Genomic DNA, 13,013 nt, shown 5'->3' with positions numbered 1-13,013 from the left:
ATAAATAACGTCGTACGCCTCTTGGAGAGTAAATTTTGACTTTGCATAAACAAGAGTTGGGCGATTGTGATCTTTGTTTTGACTTCGCTCATTTCATTGTCAAACTTTATAACACTTGACAGAAAAAGAAACTTACAAAAACCCGGTATCTTGCCATCATTTGACACAGATGCTTCACTGTTTGGCGAGTAAACATGCCGCGGTAACTTAATCACGGCGCCCGCTGAATTCCGGCCATGTCACTTTCGATTTTGCAATTTACTTGAACGTAGCAAAAATCTCCCAAAATGTTTGTCGCTGATCGTAACTTTTTACATTCTATATTCACGGTTCAAAATTAATGTTGTTTTCATGTCGTAAATATTTTATTCTCGATCTTCCTTCTGCTCTTTCTGAAAACTGTGTATCAATATTTATTTGCTTTTTCATCAATATTTGTTTTGCATAAAGCAAGCTAACAGAATCTGTACCTTGCTGAGTTCGCATTTGTTAGCGTTAATAGTATTTTCGGTCAGATGTTTCTGTTTTTTTATGAGGGGTTTATTGTTTTGGTCTCCCATCCCAACACTAACCCCGCGAAACAGGGCTTGACGTCAGTGAAGTTTAGTATTACAAAGTTTTCGGATGCTCATAGGGCACACTTGTGGTGAAAAGAAGTTGTGAGGGAACTTGAAAATTATCAACATGTCAGCCCAGAAGCCAATGTTTCTCGCTTCTCTTTTATTTGTTATTCTTCAGAGACTGGAATGCTGTATTTCAATACCACACAATTCAGTGCCTTCTGATTTTCTGTAGCACGTACCACAGGCAAGCCAGTGTATGCTTCACAGAAGCATCTAGTTTTGTTATGTTTAGGGTCGCACGCAATTTGTATTCCTGTCATACTCGCATCAATGTGTACAAAAGAAAACTTTCCTACTGCTGCTAGAAGTGTGTCACGATATCACGCTATATTAAAGACAAGATGCGGCTTTCGCTTTTGTTGGACTTTTATAGCTTTTAACTTGCATGCAGGCTAGAATGGCAGATGTGTACAATCTGCACTGTATTTACAGACTTCATAACTTAAATATCCAGCTAGCGTTGTTGGTATACGAGCGTCAGATCAGACAGCATAGACGGACCGAACGTTGGTTGACTCAAACACTTCTTGCTGACCAAAATAATTACTTGTATCTGGAGTCATCGCTCTTAATGGCATATAAAGAGCACTGAAACTCGCATATGGCCTTGACGGATCCATCTACTTCTTAGCCTTCTCAACAAGATGGGCGCCAAATTACAAGTAAACTTTATTTTATAGCGTTTTTCATTTGCTTTTTGCGTCATGAGTGACAGTTTGATAGCTTTTTTGATTTTTTGTGACATTTTGGCGAGGTCCAGAGCTTGGCAATTTTAAGTGCTGGCATCTTTGAACATTTGGTACATTCCGCTCATTTTTGACAATGTCTGACAAATCGGTCGCCCTGGAAAAAACTACCTGTTGACGGATTTTTTTGTAAAACAAACAACTTTTTACACTAGTGCGACCCGGGCCTTGTTTGCAATCCGCCGTTTTACCGTGTCTCGCACGATAAAACATGATAATGGAGCTGCTGAGCTGTCAACAACAGAAAATAAAAATACACAAGGATTTTGTCTTGATAAGGAGCTCAATGCGTAAAACAGTTTTGTCCCGTAAATTTCAAGGGTAAGCAAAAACACGAACAAGAAATTTAATAGAGAAGGTATGCATGGTCATATTTTGAACTGTTGATATAACAGAGTGATCGTGACAGTTTTGTTACGTGCAAAAACCCACAAGTGCCACAACAGCTAGAGTAGATGTGATCTTCGCACTTGTCTAGCCAATTAAAGCAATTGCACCTAAAAAACATTCCTGTGGTTTCAACGGGATTCGAACCCATGACCTCGGCGATACTGATGTAATGTTCTACCAACTAGACCCTCCGCGAGGGTACACTGGGTTGCCTGTGGTACGTGCACCGTTCCAGGCAATTTTGTTCAAGTTGGGGGGTCATAAAGACCATTTCAGGGGTCACCCAGAAGTCATACCAGCAGAGGCTCTTTGGCTCGCACGTCCTCACTCGTTCGTACGACGAAACAGATCTGTCCTTTCGTAATATGTAGCTCTAACAGTGCACAATATTGTTTTGGTATTGTCCATCATTGTAGTGCTATGGTAGAAGTCTTGGGTAAATAGCCTGAGAAGACATGTGGTTACTAGCAAAGTACTGAACCCAGAAAGATTGAAGAAAATAAATGGGAAGTGAGAAACATTGGCTTCTGATAATTCTCAAGCTCCCTCGCAACTTCTTTTCAGCACAAGTTTAAGCGTGCCCTCTGAGCATCTGACAGCTTTGTAATACTACTAAGTTAAGTGCTGTATCTGGATGGGTGGCCTAAAAAACATATCCCTTCGTAAAACAGAAGCATTGGACCGAAAATACTATTAACGCTGACAAATGCGAACTCAGCAAGGTACAGATCTTATTAGCTTGCTTTATTCAAAAACAAGTATTGATGCAAAAGTAAATAAATATTGATACACAGTTTTTCGAAAGAGCAGAAGGAAGTTTCCAGGACGGTCGCAGGAGAATAACGTATTTACAACATGAAAACAACATTAATTTTGAACCGTGAATATAGAATATAAAAAGTTACGATCAGCGACAAACATTTTGGAGATTTTTGCTACGTTCAATTGTGTTATTGTACTTTTGGCTGCACAAATAAATCGCAAAATCGAAAGTGACATCGCCGGAATTCAGCGGGCGCTGTGATTAAGTTACCGCGGCATGTTTACTCGCCAAACAGTGAAGCATCTGTGTCAAATGATGGCAAGATACCGGGATTTTGTAAGTTTCTTTTTCTGTCAAGTGTTATAAAGTTTGACAATGAAATGAGCGAAGTCAAAACAAAGATCACAATCGCCCAAACTCTTGAGGTTCACCATTGTATCTGCAAAGTCAAAAATTTACTCTCCAAGACGAGGTTGTTTATCACCAGGTAATTCCATCATTTTGGAAATAGCAGCTACTTTATTATTCATCGGTGTCACAATTTTTTGCTGATTTTGGGGCTCATTTTGTTGAAACTCAAGCACGCTTCCAACCGAGACCTGTTTATTTTCATGAACCTTTCTGCTCACAGGGCAATACTAAAAATATCCTCCCGTATCACATTTCAACCTTAAGCTCGAAAATTCAATACACAACATGATATTATAATTCACAGAGACAGAAAATATCACAGAATCCTTTTTCCAGCGAAACATTTTATTGAAACAAACAACATAAGATGCACTAAAACGCCATTCGCGTTGCAATGACTTTCGACGCCATTGCTGGTTAATGAGAATAACAAACTCACGAGGCAAAATGTATATTTATATTTAATTAAGTTAGCACAACAGAAAGACGCTAACCTCATTTTGACACGAAAATGCTTTACTATTGCCATAAAAACTATCCAGTTAAGCTCGCATATTATAAAACATGATGAATTCATAAAGGCCACCTTTTCCAGCGAACAATTTTTTGAAACAAACAACATATTTGCTATTAGAGGCAAAAACCCCTTCCTATTTCATTACGCGGCGTGAAGAGAAAAAACTCAATCGTGTCAAATATGCGCGATATTACAACAAACTAAAATTTCAGGATCAAACCGTTTCCATGAAGAACCTTTTCCTTGAATAATGAAGCACAAAATAGACGACGAGCTTTCTTTCAAGTAATTCTTGGCTGTCACATTTCCAATTATTTTTTTTACCTGAAGACTGTGCAGAGTTGATCACGGATCCACTTGAGGTGTTCGATTCGTTCTCTGTCTTTGTTGAACCCATAAGTTACCAGAGAATTCTCCATTTGGTTTCAGTGTTCTACATAACAGCACACTTGGTAAAATATTTGACATGCAGCTCACTTTGATTTCGGCTCGACGGGCGACAGATTGTTGTCGAAGTCCATTACTCGTCGCTTTTAACTGACATTCCACCGCCTGTCATGTTCAGTATCCAATTGACGTGTCATTATTGAGCTTCATAAGAGTATACTTTGTTCAAAGATCCACTAAAACGCCATTCGCGTTACATGACTTTCGACGCCATTGCCGGTTAAGTTAATCGTTCTACTGTGTCCACCAGAGAAATCTACGCATTTCCACTACCTTCTCGATCCTAAGAAAATACGCACAGAAGGCTCTATGCACAAAGACACCACTTACCAGGGGAGTGACAGGCAAGACTTTTACCGACACGGGAAATAAAACGGAGAAATCTACCCATTTTCCGACTGGGATTGCCATGCGGCAACCCAGTAACTAAGCTATGAGAAACTGTCACTTTATTGGGATCATCTGTTCCCGTGAAAGGACTGATAAATATATATTTTTCTCAAACCGCTTGCCTCAGTTGCCTTTTTAATTGGGGTGCAGGGGCGCAGTGGTGAGCGCACTCGCCTCTCACCAATATCGCCCGGGAATTAAAGTTTGTTTGTTCTCTACTCTGCACCGATCGAGAGGTTTTCTCCGGGTTCTCCGGTTTTCCCATCTCCTCAAAAACCAAGATTTCATTTGATTTGCGTTAATTGTTAATTTCATTTTTCAGTGTCCCCAATTAGTGGTTCAGCGCTTGAACGACTACACACTTTTAAAATTAAGTTCCTTTCCTTTCCTTTCCATTCTAACTAATGCACCTTGCAAAGCAAATGAACAAAAAACTCTCGGAAAATGAGACCTGAAACAACGTCTCAGATTACTTCAATAAGTGACCACCGTGACAGAAACAAAAGTAATGAACCTGAGTAAGTTGAACAAAGGAAAGGTAAGCGACCATTTTATTTAATTTAAATCGCCACTAGAAATGTTTTTGTTTGGTGCAGATTCCCATATGACTTGAAATAGAAAGGAAAATGAAATGCGCAGGGTATAAATAAACCATGTCACAAACATTTTCAAATTTGGAGATGTGTAATTGACAACTATGTGGGCCGTTGTTGATTTATGCACACAATACGCGATTAAAAATACCGTACCTTGTATTGCGGATAAAAAAAAAATCTTAATCGTTTTGCAAGCCGTGGGACTCGCATAAGGGCTTGCTAAGATCAACAATACCACATACACTTAATACAGAAATAAAATTCTTGAACTTTATCTCGGTATATGATATATCTTACACAAACAAATCACGAATTGAGTCATGTCGGGATCAAATTAAATTGACTAAAATAAGTTGCCAAGAAATTAGTTGTGAGGATAAAAACTATGTGATCCTGTTACATTATAAAATTTACTACGGAGAAATGTCTATGGAATTTCGAATCATAAAATTATCTCAAAATTTAGCCATGTAAGATCGGAGATAGCTGCCCCATCTTCCACCAAATGCGACAGCTACCCGGAAACTAACTCGCTGAGTCCGCAGCATAAGCGGAGGAGAGAATCTTTTACGGTCAACGAAGAAAGAATCAAACCTGATAAACTAGGACAGCGTTGAAAAGGTACAGTTGATGCGCCTGAACAAAGTAAACTGAAAATAGCGTGCCATAAATAACGCAGAAGGTCACTGATTACCTCATAAGGCTAAGATTTCCCACAACTGCTGAAACACTCGCATTTGTTAGACGATCAACTTGAATGAGGTATCAAAGCTGCTAACCATACAAGTGATGTTGGGTGCTGTGTTCTGTGTTCGTCCGTATGAACTGTTATCAGAGTTCGTGTCAGAGTGACTTTCTCATGTTCGGTGAATTATTTATGTCCCAGTTTGATATTGTCCGCGTTATTGAGTGATATGCCAAGTCACGCACTCTTTAACAGGAAGTTTCATTCGAAAGGCACTCGATTAAGGGCCCACAGACGGATTTTTCGCGCGTTGCTAAGGAAGTGAAATGTTACTTCCGGTAACTGACGTCATCATATCATGAGCTGACAAGAAAACCCACTCACAAGCAAAAGTCACCGCACAAATTGTTGTTTCCATCGAAGGCTTTTCCTCGCCCTTCCTCGCGCTCGTTTTCAGATCAACTGCGCATGCGTAAACGAACTGACTTCCGGTTTGAGAAAAAAGCTAAATTTCCGGCGGTTTTGAATTGAATCAATTTTTTTTTTTACATGGCACGTTTCACCCCCAAATACAGAATATAGCTAAGCATGGATTTGTTAAAATCATCTTTTTTGAAAAGGTTATGGGTATTTCAGTATCGTTTAAAAGAGTTTCGAAGCAAGCAACCGTGGACGTATTAGATTTCAGTTTATTATTTTAGTGATTTCCGTTATTTTTCCGTGACTCTTAGTATTTGAATTCAAAATCTTTGTAACTGCCATGTTTTATCACATTTTTTCCAGTATTACGTCAACATCCATTTACTCTAAATATATATATATATATATATATATATATATATATATATATATATAGATACGTAGACTTGAACTAGGTCAAAAACATTTATTTGCTACTCCGAGTTTCATGCTTCTCACGAAGCAATCATCAGGCAACTGCCAAAAAGAAGGAATACATGGTGTTTTACAGTGATTTTGAAAATAACGGTAGCAATTCACTATAGGCTGGGGTGCATAGCAACGGTTAAACAATACAAACTGTTTCCAGTGAGCTGCTAAAAATAAGCCTTAAATAATTACGCTATTGAGAAGGAATTTCTTTGCATGTCTGCAACTTGTTACAAGCTCATTTCTGTTGTTAAGGGTCGCCAAATCTGGTCTACAAATTATATAGTATTTCTCCCACAGACATAAATTACACTTCTTCGTTACATTTGAATAGGATCTCGCATGCCTAACAATCCGCCATTTAATGTGATAGTCGACTTTCTTGTCTTTCAAACCCCATACATATTTACTAAGTTCAGTGGAATTTCTGTAGCGTTCATTTCTAAAGGAACATGTGTGGTTTCTATAACGTGATTTGAATGATGTGTCGCAAAGACCGATGTAAGTTTGCTTTGACTGAGATGTTGTGACCTCTGCTTGATAGATGGTATTCCGCACGTTGCACTTTCCGTCTAGAGGGCAGGATCTTTTGTCACGGCAGTTGCAAGTGTTGATAGTTTGAGCGGGTGGATTTGATGACTTGTTAATGACGGCTTTATTTTGGTTGGAGATAATTGTTTTTACATTGCTCATGCAGCTATAACTAATTTTGAGAGTGTTCCGGTTGAAAATTCTGTGCAAAGGGTGTGATTTTGGGAAGTGCTTGCCGATTAGGGTGAGGAAACACTTTCCAACCTTTGTTTGACGTTTTGGCTGTACGGAGGATTGAACCAGGTGATGTTTCTAGGCCTATTCTTGCGGTGTTTGGTTTCTGGAGTTGTTTTTCTGTAGGTTAGATTATATATGTAGCCGCTCTTGTTGAGTGCATCTTGGTAGGTTTCTTTCGCTTTATCAAATGATTCTTTGTCGGAGGAAATTTCTGAGAGGCGCTTGTTTATGGATTCCGGTATGTTCTTTAGGATGGATGGGGGGTGATTGGATTTCTTGTGAACGTAGAGTGGGATGTTTCCTTCTTTTGTGTAGGGATAATGCTTTCCAGATTGGAGGTCAAGGGTGACGTCTAAGAAATTTACTTTGGTGGTGTTTGCTTCGACTGTGATCTTTAAGTCGTTTTCACGGAAAATTTGGCAGAAGCCCTTCTTGATTCTTTCGATCTGTTGAGGGTTTGAGTTAAAAGCTGCCAAACCGTCGTCTCTATACAGGCCGATGCTGTTGCCATACTTTTTGGTTAGGCAGGACAATAAATAACAACCCACTAGTTCGCATGTTTCAGCGCCATCGAAAGATCCCATTGTTATGTCGAATCGGCTGGCAGAGGATTTTTTCTCCCAAGGGCAGTCATTGGAAAACAGTAGAGATTGCTTGGAGAGGAAAATGATTTCTCTCTCGTCGGCACTGATGGGTCTGTAGTTATTGGCGAAGTCGAGTGCTTTGGCAAGCAGTTTTTCCGTGATAGAGGGGTAGAAGTCACATACATCAAAGCATATGAATGAGAGGTTTTCTTTGTGCTGTAGGGCGTTGAACCAGTTCAGTACGCTGGTCGTATTTTTCCACTGATTGATTTGTGTCTTTTGGATTATGGTGGTGTTGATCTCGTCTAAAATGCGCTTACTAATGATACCAATCTCGGATTTTGAGGTGTTGATAAGGCGGCATGTTGGATGGTCGTGAAATTCAGGTTTGTGATCTTTCAAGGTTATGAAAGCTTCTTTCTCTGCAAGTTTTTCGATACGGTTGTCTAATCCAAGTTTTTTAGCTACTCTGGCGGATTGGGAGTTTAGTTGGTCTATAACTTTGGGGCATGACTTTTTGTATGTTTTCGTTACATTCTCGGTAATCAGCTTCTCATAGGTTGCAGTGCTTGCACTCGACTTCGCCAATAACTACAGACCCATCAGTGCCGACGAGAGAGAAATCATTTTCCTCTCCAAGCAATCTCTACTGTTTTCCAATGACTGCCCTTGGGAGAAAAAATCCTCTGCCAGCCGATTCGACATAACAATGGGATCTTTCGATGGCGCTGAAACATGCGAACTAGTGGGTTGTTATTTATTGTCCTGCCTAACCAAAAAGTATGGCAACAGCATCGGCCTGTATAGAGACGACGGTTTGGCAGCTTTTAACTCAAACCCTCAACAGATCGAAAGAATCAAGAAGGGCTTCTGCCAAATTTTCCGTGAAAACGACTTAAAGATCACAGTCGAAGCAAACACCACCAAAGTAAATTTCTTAGACGTCACCCTTGACCTCCAATCTGGAAAGCATTATCCCTACACAAAAGAAGGAAACATCCCACTCTACGTTCACAAGAAATCCAATCACCCCCCATCCATCCTAAAGAACATACCGGAATCCATAAACAAGCGCCTCTCAGAAATTTCCTCCGACAAAGAATCATTTGATAAAGCGAAAGAAACCTACCAAGATGCACTCAACAAGAGCGGCTACATATATAATCTAACCTACAGAAAAACAACTCCAGAAACCAAACACCGCAAGAATAGGCCTAGAAACATCACCTGGTTCAATCCTCCGTACAGCCAAAACGTCAAAACAAAGGTTGGAAAGTGTTTCCTCACCCTAATCGGCAAGCACTTCCCAAAATCACACCCTTTGCACAGAATTTTCAACCGGAACACTCTCAAAATTAGTTATAGCTGCATGAGCAATGTAAAAACAATTATCTCCAACCAAAATAAAGCCGTCATTAACAAGTCATCAAATCCACCCGCTCAAACTATCAACACTTGCAACTGCCGTGACAAAAGATCCTGCCCTCTAGACGGAAAGTGCAACGTGCGGAATACCATCTATCAAGCAGAGGTCACAACATCTCAGTCAAAGCAAACTTACATCGGTCTTTGCGACACATCATTCAAATCACGTTATAGAAACCACACATGTTCCTTTAGAAATGAACGCTACAGAAATTCCACTGAACTTAGTAAATATGTATGGGGTTTGAAAGACAAGAAAGTCGACTATCACATTAAATGGCGGATTGTTAGGCATGCGAGATCCTATTCAAATGTAACGAAGAAGTGTAATTTATGTCTGTGGGAGAAATACTATATAATTTGTAGACCAGATTTGGCGACCCTTAACAACAGAAATGAGCTTGTAACAAGTTGCAGACATGCAAAGAAATTCCTTCTCAATAGCGTAATTATTTAAGGCTTATTTTTAGCAGCTCACTGGAAACAGTTTGTATTGTTTAACCGTTGCTATGCACCCCAGCCTATAGTGAATTGCTACCGTTATTTTCAAAATCACTGTAAAACACCATGTATTCCTTCTTTTTGGCAGTTGCCTGATGATTGCTTCGTGAGAAGCATGAAACTCGGAGTAGCAAATAAATGTTTTTGACCTAGTTCAAGTCTACGTATCTATTCAAAGCTCTGGTAAACCCATTGAGCACTTTTAGCTGATGATCAATTTATCACGTCATTTCATTATATATATATATATATATATATATATATATATATATATATTACATATATATGTGTATATATGTGTATTATATATATATGTACATAGAAGCAATTCAATGTAAACTCTCATTGTACCTGAAGAAGGCTGGTTTGGCCAGCCGAAATATAGTACATCACTAAAAATCAAATCTACGTTGTACCGGCTCTTCCTTAAAATATTTAGTTTCTCAACTTGAAATAACGCCGATCAGATCAAGCCACTGATCCAACGTACACCGACAGGAAAATTGTCCACGGTTGCTTGCTTCGAAACTCTGGAACTTAAAAATCTCAACTAATATCCGCGAAGAAACGTATTAGATTTCAGTTTATTATTTTAGTGATTTCCGTTATTTTTCCGTGACTCTTAGTATTTGAATTCAAAATCTTTGTAACTGCCATGTTTTATCACATTTTTTCCAGTATTACGTCAACATCCATTTACTATATATATATATATATGTACATAGAAGCAATTCAATGTAAACTCTCATTGTATCTGAAGAAGGCTGGTTTGGCCAGCCGAAATATAGTACATCACTAAAAATCAACGTTGTATCGGCTCTTGCTTAAAATATTTAGTTTCTCAACTTTAAAAAGAATATTTTTCAAAATAAAAAGAAAACCATGCTTGGCTGGATGCAAAAACGAATACAAAATATCAAACCATCGATTAAATACCCAAATTGCGTAGCACGGAGACAAATTTAGAGTTTTCTTCTATTGGTCACGTGCCCATGGGCGTGGTATGATGACGTCATATTTAGGGTCATTGGATTACAAAAAATGGAAACTGACCAAAATAATGCCAAATTCTCCGAAATTACTTAACCATTACATTCTTAGCAACGCACCCCAAAAAATACGTCAGTGGGCCCTTAACTAGAACTAGAAACTTCTCCAAGTTCTACCAATGGGGCACACATTGAGGACGTTCTACATAGATCAGATCAAACATTGGTTTTGTGGAGTACCCGGAGAAAAAACCTCTCGGTGCAGAGCAGAGAACCAACAAACTCAACCCATATGTGACGCAGATTCTGATAATCGAACCGCCATCACATTGGTGGGGGGCGAATGATCTCACCACTTCGCCAGCCCAGCTCCCCAAAGGCGGGATTCCAGGATTTCAGTAATTTTTTTACATTTAAAAATTTTCCGCCTGAACCGCTCTTTTTAAGTCTTTTCGGCCAAAGGCTTCAAATAAGTTTTCCTCAAATATTCAAGGAGAATGTTTCAAGCACGTAGGTGCACGAGAACCCGCGACACTTGTAGAAATGGTGTGAGGACTATGAAAGGGTGAACGTTCGCCGAAAGTCTTAATCCTGGCTCAGAAAACACTTTACAGATATCAATATACAATAGAAATAATCGAACCGAACTCTGAACAATATAGAAGAGCGCCTTACATCAATCCAATATTGTAGGAGGTTAATTGCGTTCGATCGAAGGAGAACGCGTCCTATTTTGTTAAGCTTCAGATTGAGTGATTGTGTGCTGTTGCCAAAAGGAATCGAGATTTTCCTCTGTAAGGGAAACCAAAATAGCCCTGCCCCCCTTCCCTCCCGAAGATTCTTTTGTTGCTTGCAGGGGCACCCTCGCGCGGAATCTCGCACGCGTATTGATCAGTCTCTTCTTGTCACACGCTTAGTTTACGAAAACACAGGCTGAACGACTGTCGAACGTACTTCAACAATCCGAGATTACAATTGAAGTCGCAAAAAGGTAGCCAAACTTGTTTCATTGCTTTTCAATTCTGACTGACAAAAAACGGGTTCCTTCAAATTGACTTTGTTTCACTCTTCTAAACAAGATATGCAAGCGTTACCGATCCATAACAGAATTTCATTTGATTTAAAAGCTCATTAAAGCTTCATCAGACCATACACAGTCATAGTAATATCATAGACCAATATTACAAGTAGCTTGAAGTCACTTACGTTTGGCACATACGCTATTGAATAAAGGATCACTTCGTAAATACTTGCGTCTAGCATCTGAGGATCAAGATGGCATCCGGCCTCCATTTTTGTCATAAGACTTCTACTTAAGCTTTTGCTATGATATAACAAAATAATTAATTAATTAGGAGGATACTAGACCAACAGTATAGGTCGATACTGGACCAAAAACAACTTAAAATAACCTTGTTAATTCCAAATGTTTTCGGACCACGATTAGCTCAGTGAGTCTGTTTCTTTAGGCATGACAAAAGCTAAAATTCATATTAGCATACGTAGACTGTACGCTTCATTCCGCTTCGTCAGTTACCTGACTCATTCAGCTGAAGAAAATTCAGCTGCGTTGGCGGACCTCAAACAAGCAAAAGATCATCAAATGCACAAGAGGGTATTGGCTTCGTTGCCATCACGTGTTACCGTCGTCTGGCATTTTACCAAGAAGATTTCATAATGCAAATCAGTAGCCCTTGGGACACAGAGTTCCAAAGAGACAACATTGAACCAATCACCATTTGAATCCTGGCCTAAGTAAACCTCAGAAGGATCGCCGCTGTTTATAATATATCACGTGATTTGCTACACGATTAAAAGTCTGGTGCAACCCGAATACACACTGACGACAAACAATCACATTACCCGGCGTATCCACCTCCAAACATGTCACATCGAAGATAATCTGTCCACATTTATGACTGGATTCTCTAGGCTAGCCAACAAGTTCGGTTTCAGCGTCTCTAAAAGGGAACACATGATATGTTGATTTGATCTAAGTAAAATCTACAACGAATTCGCCAGTATGCACAGAGTAAAACTCCCCACGGGTTGCTTGTAGATGAGAAGCTCTTCTCCTCTGACCATATTGACAACATAGCTACAATTATATCACGTGGAATTGGCGGCCTCAGACAAATTCGTCCTTTTGTACCTTCCAGTAACACTTTAGTCTTAATCTGCACATGTTTAATTTTACTGTTTTTGATTATTGTGATATCATCTAGGGCGTTTCTAAAAGGGAGATCTTGACCACCTCAGTACAGATCAAGGCTTCATAACTGGACAGCCA

The 13,013-nt window shown here is 39.4% G+C and overlaps 1 protein-coding gene across 3 annotated transcripts in view; it reads right to left on the bottom strand.

Annotated features, from left to right (window-relative positions):
• The window catches only part of LOC138028512 (A disintegrin and metalloproteinase with thrombospondin motifs 16-like), a 36,593-nt gene extending 30,790 nt beyond the window's left edge, over nucleotides 1-5,803 (bottom strand). For all 3 annotated transcript variants that reach the window (XM_068876085.1, XM_068876088.1, XM_068876084.1), the window contains exon 1: nucleotides 5,578-5,803. The gene's annotated coding sequence lies outside the window, so the exon portion shown is untranslated. The remainder of the gene's footprint in view (nucleotides 1-5,577) is intronic.
• Nucleotides 5,804-13,013: the final 7,210 nt, after the last annotated feature.

The sequence above is a fragment of the Montipora capricornis genome, chromosome 13, assembly GCF_036669925.1.
Source record: "Montipora capricornis isolate CH-2021 chromosome 13, ASM3666992v2, whole genome shotgun sequence".
Taxonomy (NCBI): domain Eukaryota; kingdom Metazoa; phylum Cnidaria; class Anthozoa; order Scleractinia; family Acroporidae; genus Montipora; species Montipora capricornis.
The sequence above is the reverse complement of the archived record's forward strand: the minus strand, read 5'-3'. Positions and strand labels throughout refer to the sequence as shown.